Source organism: Theropithecus gelada, unplaced genomic scaffold (genome assembly GCF_003255815.1).
Source record: "Theropithecus gelada isolate Dixy unplaced genomic scaffold, Tgel_1.0 HiC_scaffold_1234, whole genome shotgun sequence".
In the NCBI taxonomy this organism is placed as follows: domain Eukaryota; kingdom Metazoa; phylum Chordata; class Mammalia; order Primates; family Cercopithecidae; genus Theropithecus; species Theropithecus gelada.
The window spans coordinates 1-7,535 of NW_020253943.1; the positions used below are offsets into that span (position 1 = coordinate 1).

General features: G+C 50.5%; 3 pseudogenes; all 3 read left to right on the forward strand.

Moving 5' to 3' along the window:
- Positions 1–960: 960 nt before the first annotated feature.
- On the forward strand, positions 961–1,079 carry LOC112616885 (annotated as a pseudogene).
- A 3,035-nt stretch (positions 1,080–4,114) lies between these two features.
- Positions 4,115–4,230, forward strand: LOC112616887 (annotated as a pseudogene).
- A 2,369-nt stretch (positions 4,231–6,599) lies between these two features.
- LOC112616888 lies at positions 6,600–6,717 on the forward strand (annotated as a pseudogene).
- Positions 6,718–7,535: the final 818 nt, after the last annotated feature.

Below are 7,535 nucleotides of genomic sequence, written 5' to 3' on the forward strand. Positions count from 1 at the left end.
CTTCCTTTTCTTTCTTTCTTTCTTTCTTTCTTTCTTTCTTTCTTTCTTTCTTTNCTTTCTTTCTTTCTTTCTTTCTTTCTTTCTTTCTTTCTTTCTTTCTTTCTTTCTTTCCTCCTCCCTCCCTCCCTCCCTCCCTCCCTCCCTCCCTCCCTCCCTCCCTTCCTTCCTTCCTTCCTTCCTTCCTTCCTTCCTTCCTTCCTTCCTTCCTTCCTTCCTTCCTTCCTTCCTTTCTTTCTTTCTTTCTTTCTTTCTTTCTTTCTTTCTTTCTTTCTTTCTTTCTTTCTTTCTTTCTTTCTTTCTTTCTTTCTTTCTTTCTTTCTTTCTTCTTTTTCTTTCTTTCACTTCCAGACAGAGTCTCGCTCTGTCACCCAGGCTGGAGAGCAGTGGCACGATCTCGATTCAGTGCAAGCTCCGCCTCTGGGGATTTTCTCCTGGAGATTGTGGGGTGTGACTGGGTTTCTCTCAGCAGCTCTCACCAGGAATCAGGCTGCTGGCTCTAGTGCCAGCCATGTGGGAAAGCAGGGCCATCTCCCAACCCCCAAACTCCCGTGCCCTCTTGCCCACTGGCCGGGTCTTGGTCAGGACAAACGACCATGGTGGGGGTGTTGTGAGAAAAAAGCCATGCCACTGGGCTGGCTGTTCACTCTTGGCCAGCCCTGACAGCTTTGGGTTGGTGGAGCAACAGGGGGCCTCACAGGAGCTTCTGAGCACCCTGGGATCCAATAGAGTGTCTCGGCAACAGGGCGGAGGACCGGATGGAGTCCCAGGATCATGGTCCCTGGGCCCTGATGCCTAGGAGTGCTCCCTGTTCTGAGCGGAACCATTGTGGTGGAACTTGGCAGCTCGGGAGCTGGTGGAAGGCCGCGGGCACCCGGAAACCCTGGGTTGGCGGTGCCAGCTGGAAGCTGGCAGGCATGGCTGGGGTGGGGGCTCTTGGGGCAGCAAGGCACCTCTGCCAGCGTCTACAGACATACCACCCTGAATGCTCCCAATCTCGTCTGATCTTGGAAGCTAAGCAGGTTAGGACCTGGTTAGTACTTGGATGGGAGACCGCCTAGGAATACTGAGTGCTGTAGTCTTTTTTGCTTTCTTTCTTTTCTACCTTCCTTTCTTTACTTCTCTCTCTCTCATTTCTTTCTTTTCTTTCTTTCTCTCTTTCTTTCTTTCCTTCTTTTTTTCTTACTTTCTTTGTTTCCATCTTTCTTTTCATTCTTTCTTTCTCTCTCCCTCTTTCTTTCTTTCCTTCCTTCTGTCTTTCTTTTCTTTCTCTCTTTCTTTCTTCTTTCTTTCCTTCTTTCTTTCTTTTCTTTGTTTCCTTCGTCTCTTTCTTTCTTTTCTTCATCCTTTTCTTTCTGTTTTTTCTTTCTTTAAATCAATCTTTCTTTCTTTCTTTTCTTTCTTTCTTTCTCTCTCTTTCTTTCTTTCTTTCTTTCTCTTTCTTTCTTTCTTTCTTTCTCTTTCTTTCTTTCTTTCTTTCCCTCCCTCCCTCCCTCCCTCCCTCCCTCCCTCCCTCCCTTTCTTTCTTTCTTTCTTTCTTTCTTTCTTTCTTTCTTTCTTTCTTTCTTTCTTTCTTTCTTTCTTTCTTTCTTTCTTTCTTTCTTTCTTCTTTCTTCTTTTCTTCTTTCCAGATGGAGTCTCACTCTGTCAATGTGCAATGGCACAATCTCGGCTCACTAAAAGCTTGGGCTCCCTGGTTCTCGCCATTCTCCTGCCTCAGCCTCGCGAGCACCTGGGACTACAGACACCTGCCACCATGCCCGGCTCATGTTTTGTAGTTTTAGTAGAGATGGGGTTTCACCGTATTAGCCAGGTTGGTCTAGATCTCCTGAACTCATGATCCACCTGCCTCAGCATGCCAAAATCCTGGGATTACAGGCGTGATCTGCCACGCACAGCCTGCTGTAGGCTTTTGTGGCTTCCACCCTCCCTCCCTTCCCCCTACTGTTACCATGATTCCCAGCCTCTCCTGACTGTGCTTCCCAATCATCATGCCCCTACACACATCTGGAGACATCCTTCTGGGTTGTGCCACCAAAGCACCACCAAGCAGCAGCATTCCACCACTTATGCCTAGCCGTCGCCCCGCCAGGAGCCTGGTTCCAGACTGGGAGTGCAGGGGGCTGGAGCACCAAGGCACAGGCACTGCTGTTGTCATTGTGAGAAAAACGTCATCCACCGCTAGGCCGCATGTTCGCCCTTGGTCAACCCTGAGGGCTCTGGTTGGGTGGGGTAAGAGGGGGCCTTGCTGGAGCTCCTGAGCCATCAGGGATCCAAAAATATACCTCTGTAACATGGCAGAGGACTGGGCTGTCTCCCAGGATCATGGGGCCTGGGCCCTGGGCCCTGACACCTCAGAGTGCTCCCTGTTATGAGCAGACCCAATGTGGTGGAAGCTCGTGACCTTGGGAGCCAGTGGAAGGTCGTGGGCCAGTGCCTCATGGATCTCGATACGAGCCTGTCGGGCCTGAGCTGGTGATGTCAGTTGGAAGCCTGTGGTCATGGCTGGGCCAGGCTCTTGGGACAGCCAGGCACCTCTGCCCACGTCTACGGCCATACCACCTTGAATGTGCGCGATCTCGTCTGTTCTTGGAACCTAAGCAGGGTCTGGCCTGGTTAGGACTTCCAAGGCACACTGGCTGGGAATACTGGGTGCTGTAGGTTTTTGGCTTTCTTTCTTGTCTTTCTTTCTTTTCTACCTTCCTTCTTACCTTCTCTCTCTCTTTCTCTTCTTTCTTTCTTTCTTTCTTTCTTTCTTTCTTTCTTTCTTTCTTTCTTTCTTTCTTTCTTTCTTTCCTTCTTTCTTTCTTTCTCTCTGTCTTTCTTCTATCTTTCCTTCTTTCTTTTGTTTCTTTCTTTTTTCTCTTTCTTTCCATTTTTCTTTCTTTTCTTTCTTTCTTTCTCGCTTTCTTTCTTCTTTCTTTCCTTCTTCATTTGTTTCTTTTGTTTGTCTCTTTCTTTATTTCTCCTTTTTTAATTCTTTCTTTTCTTTCTCCTCTTTCTTTCTTTCCTTCCTCCCTCCCTCCCTCCCTCCCTCCCTCCCTCTCTCTCTCTCTCTCTCTCTTTCTTTCTTTCTTTCTTTCTTTCTTTCTTTCTTTCTTTCTTTCTTTCTTTCTTTCTTTCCTTCCTTCCTNTTCCTTCCTTCCTTCCTTCCTTCCTTCCTTCCTTCCTTCCTTCCTTCCTTCTTTTTCTTCCAGAAGGGGTCTCACTCTGTCACCCAGGCTGGAGTGCAGTAATGCTATCTCGGGTCACTTCAAGCTCCACCTCCCAGGTAAACGCCATTCTCTTGCCTCTGTCTCCCAAGCAGCTGGGAATACATGTGCCCACCACCATGCCTGGGTCATGTTTTGTAGTTTTAGTAGAGATGGGGCTTCACCATGTAAGTTGGGCTGGTCTGGATCTCCTGACCTCGTGATCCATACGCCTCGGCCTCCCAAAGTGATGGGATTACATTCGTGATCCACCCCTTCCAGCCTGCAGTAGACTTTTGTGGCTTTCCCCCTCCCTTCCGTCCCTCTACTATCGCCATGACTCTGCCCCCCCTTTATCACGCCCCTGCACCCCCAAAGCACCCAGGGAACTCCCTCTGGTGGTGTGCCACCAAAGTGCCATCGGGCAGGAGCATTCCACCACTTCCGTCTAGCCGCCACCCCACCAGGAGTCTGGCTCCAGCTTGGGAGGGCAGGGGCCAGACCCCAAAGGCACAGGCCTGGGTATTGGTGTTATGAGAACAAGTCAATGTGCCACTGGGATGCCTGTTTGCCCTTGGCCAGCCCTGATGGCTCTTGCTGTGTGGGGCAAGAGCGGGCCTAGCAGGTGCTCCTGAGCCACCAGGGATCCAAAAGAATACCACTGCACCAGGGTGGAGGCCCAGACGGTGTCCCAGGGTCGTGGGCCCTGGGCCCTGGGCCCTGGGCCCTGATGCCTCGGACCCCTACCTGTTCCAAGTGGGCCAGATGTGGTGCAAGCTCGGGAGCTCGGGACCCAGGGGAAGGCCATGGGCTAGTGGGTCCAGGATCCTGATACGATCCCGGAGGCCCCAGGTTGGCGGTACCGGCTGGAAGCCAGCAGGCATGGCTGGGCCAGGCTCTTGTGGCAGCCAAGTGCTTCTGCCAGCATCTACGGCCATACCACCCTGAACGCACGGGATCTCTGATCTCGGAAGCTAAGCAGGGTTTGACCTTGTTAGTATTTGGATGGGAGACCACCTGGGAATACCGGGTGCCGTAGATTTTTTTGTTTTCTTTCTTGTCTTTCTTTCTTTTCCACATTCCTTTCTTTCCTTCTCTCTCTCTTCTTTCTTTTTTTCTTTCTTTCTCTCTTTCTTTCCTTCCCTCTTTCTTTCTTTCTTCCTTTTCTTTCTTTCTCTCTCTCTTTCTTTTATCTTTCCTTCTTTCTTTTCTTTCTTCTCTCTTTCTCTTTCTCTTTCTTTCTTTCTTTCTTTTTCTCTCTTTCTTTCTTTCTTTCTTTCTTTCTTTCTTTCTTTCTTTCTTTCTTTCTTTCTTTCTTTCTTTCTTTCTTTCTTTCTTTCTTTTCTTTCTTTCTTTCTTTCTTTGTCTTCTAGACGGTGTCTCGCTCTATCACCCAGGGTGGAGTGCAGTGGCGCAATCTCGGCTCACTTCATGCTCCATCTCCCATGTTCACGCCATTCTCCTGTCTCAGCCTCCTGAGCAGCAGGGACTACAGGCGCCCACCCCCACGACGGCCTCATGTTTTGTGGTTTTAGTAGAGACGGGGTTTCAACGTGTTAGCCAGGCTGGTCTGGATCTTCTGACCTCGTGATCCACACTCCTCGGAATTCCAACGTGCTGTGGTTGCAGCCGTGATCTATGGAGCCAGGCCTGCTGTAGTCTTTTGTGGTTTCAACCATCCCTCCCTTTCCCCACTGTCGCCATGCTTCCCAAATTCCCCGGATTCTGCTCCCACTTTATCGCCCTCCTACAACACTGCCGCAGCCGGGGACATCAGCTTGGGGGTCCACCACCAAAGCACCACTGGCAGCAGCCTCCCACTTCTGCCTCACCACCACCATGCTAGGAGCCCGGGTCCATCCCAGGAGGTCAGGGGGCCAGACCATAAAGGTGCAGGCACAGGTTCCTTGCTGTTCACATTGCCTTACCACTCCGAGAACGCCCAGGAGATTCGATGCACTCATCGGGCACCACTGCAACCTTCCAAACTTGGGGAAGTGGTGGGCAGGGGAAGCCCATGCCACACACGCCAACCAACACCTCCACTCCAGAACGCAGGGGCCACTTTATCCGGGGGAAGGACATTGCTCTGCCAGCCACCAGGAAAACAGTCCCTGTGCACCCAGATTCCCATTGCCACCATTGTCGTGCAAATTCCAGTTCTGAGGACACGCCAGAGACCCAGGCCTTGGGCCCCGTGGTCACGCTCGGTTCCACAGCTCCTGCTAAATGGGCGGGCACACTCTGCAAATCCAACAGGCCCACTGCACCGCACCAAGAGCACAGGGAGGTGCCAACAAAGGAAGGAGCCTATGATACCCATGTCCAAAACAAACAATTAATCCAAGACATTCTCCGTATCAGTGCTGCATTTCTCCTCTCGCATGGCTGGCCTGGCCACCCTGTTCTGGACCAGCCCAAGCCCCCTCCACCCTACCCCGGTCTGCTCAAAAGGACCCTGCTTACAGGAGCCGGGTGCTCCCTCTCAAAGTCTCTATCACTCTTGCTCTCTAGCTCCCTCCCCCTCTCACTTCTGGGTTTGCCCCTGCACCTCCCACTCCTTCTGTAGCCTTCCCTCTGTCTCTCTGTCTCTCTCTCTTTCTCTGTCCCACTATCTTTCTCTGAATCTCTGTCTGTCTCTTTCCCTCTCCCCTTCCCCTGTCTCTCTTGATGGATGTCTCTCTCCCTCCTTCGGTTTCAATCTCACCAACCATCTCTTCCTTGCTTTCCTTCAAGCCGTTTGTGTGTGCATGCATGTGTGCGTGTGTGTGAGTGTGTATCTGTGTGTGTGCGCATGTGTGTGTGTGTTACTGCGTGTGAGAGCCTGGGTGTGTTTGTGTGTGGGGCTGTGGATTTTCTCCTGGTAGTGTTGGTGTGTGTCTGGGTTTCTCTCAGCCCCTCTCCCTGGAGATCAGGCTGCCAGCTCTAGTGCCAGACTGGGGCAAAGCAGCGCCATCCCCCAAACCACAACTCCCCATGCCCTCTTGCCCACCAGGCGGGTCTTGGTCGGGATAAATGACCATGGAGTTGTTTTGAGAAAAAGTCCATGCCTGCTCAGCTGCCTGTTTGCCCTTGGCCAGCCCTGAGGGCTCTGGGTGGGTGGGGCAATAGGGGGCCTCACAGGAGCTCCTGAGCTACGAGGTATTCAAAAAAGTACTTCGGTAACAGGGCAGATGACCGGATGGGGTCCCAGGATCATGGGCCCTGGGCCCTGATACCTTGGACCAATTCCCTGTTCCAAGCGGGCCTGACATGGTGGAAGCTCGGGAGCTCGAGAGCCTGGGGAAGGCCGAGGGTGAGCTGCTTGGGGGTTCGAATATGAGCCTGGCATCCCTGGGCTGGCAGTGCCAGTTTGAAGCTGGCAGGCATGGCTGGGCAGGGCTGTTGGGGCAGCCAGGTGCCTCTGCTGGCATCTACGGGCATGCCACCTGAACCCACCCGATCTCGTCTAATCTCGGAAGCTTAGCAGTGTGGGGCCTGGTTAGCACTTGGATGGGAGACCACCTGGGAATGCCAGGTGCTGTAGGCTTTTTTGTTTTCTTTCTTGTCTTTCCTTCCTTTCTACCTGCCTTTCTTTCCTTCTCTCTCTCTCTCTTTCTTTTCTTTCTCTCTTTCCTTCCTTCTTCTTTCTTTTCCTTTCTTTTTTTTTTTTTATCTTTTTTTTTTTTATTTATTTATTATTATTATACTGTAAGTTGTAGGGTACATGTGCATAACGTGCAGGTTTGTTACATATGTATACTTGTGCCTTGTTGGTGTGCTGCACCCATCAACTCGTCATTTACATCAGGTATAACTCCCAATGCAATCCCTCCCCCCGCCCCCCTCCCCATGATAGGCCCCGGTGTGTGATGTTCCCCTTCCCGAGTCCAAGTGATCTCATTGTTCAGTTCCCACCTATGAGTGAGAACATGCGGTGTTTGGTTTTCTGTTCTTGTGATAGTTTGCTAAGAATGATGGATTCCAGCTGCATCCATGTCCCTACAAAGGACACAAACTCATCCTTTTTTATGGCTGCATAGTATTCCATGGTGTATATATGCCACATTTTCTTAATCCAATCTGTCACTGATGGACATTTGGGTTGATTCCAAGTCTTTGCTATTGTGAATAGTGCTGCAATAAACATACGTGTGCATGTGTCTTTATAGCAGCATAATTTATAATCCTTTGGGTATATCCCCAGTAATGGGATGGCTGGGTCATATGGTACATCTAGTTCTAGATCCTTGAGGAATCGCCATACTGTTTTCCATAATGGTTGAACTAGTTTACAATCCCACCAACAGTGTAAAAGTGTTCCTATTTCTCCACATCCTCTCCAGCACCTGTTGTTTCCTGACTTTT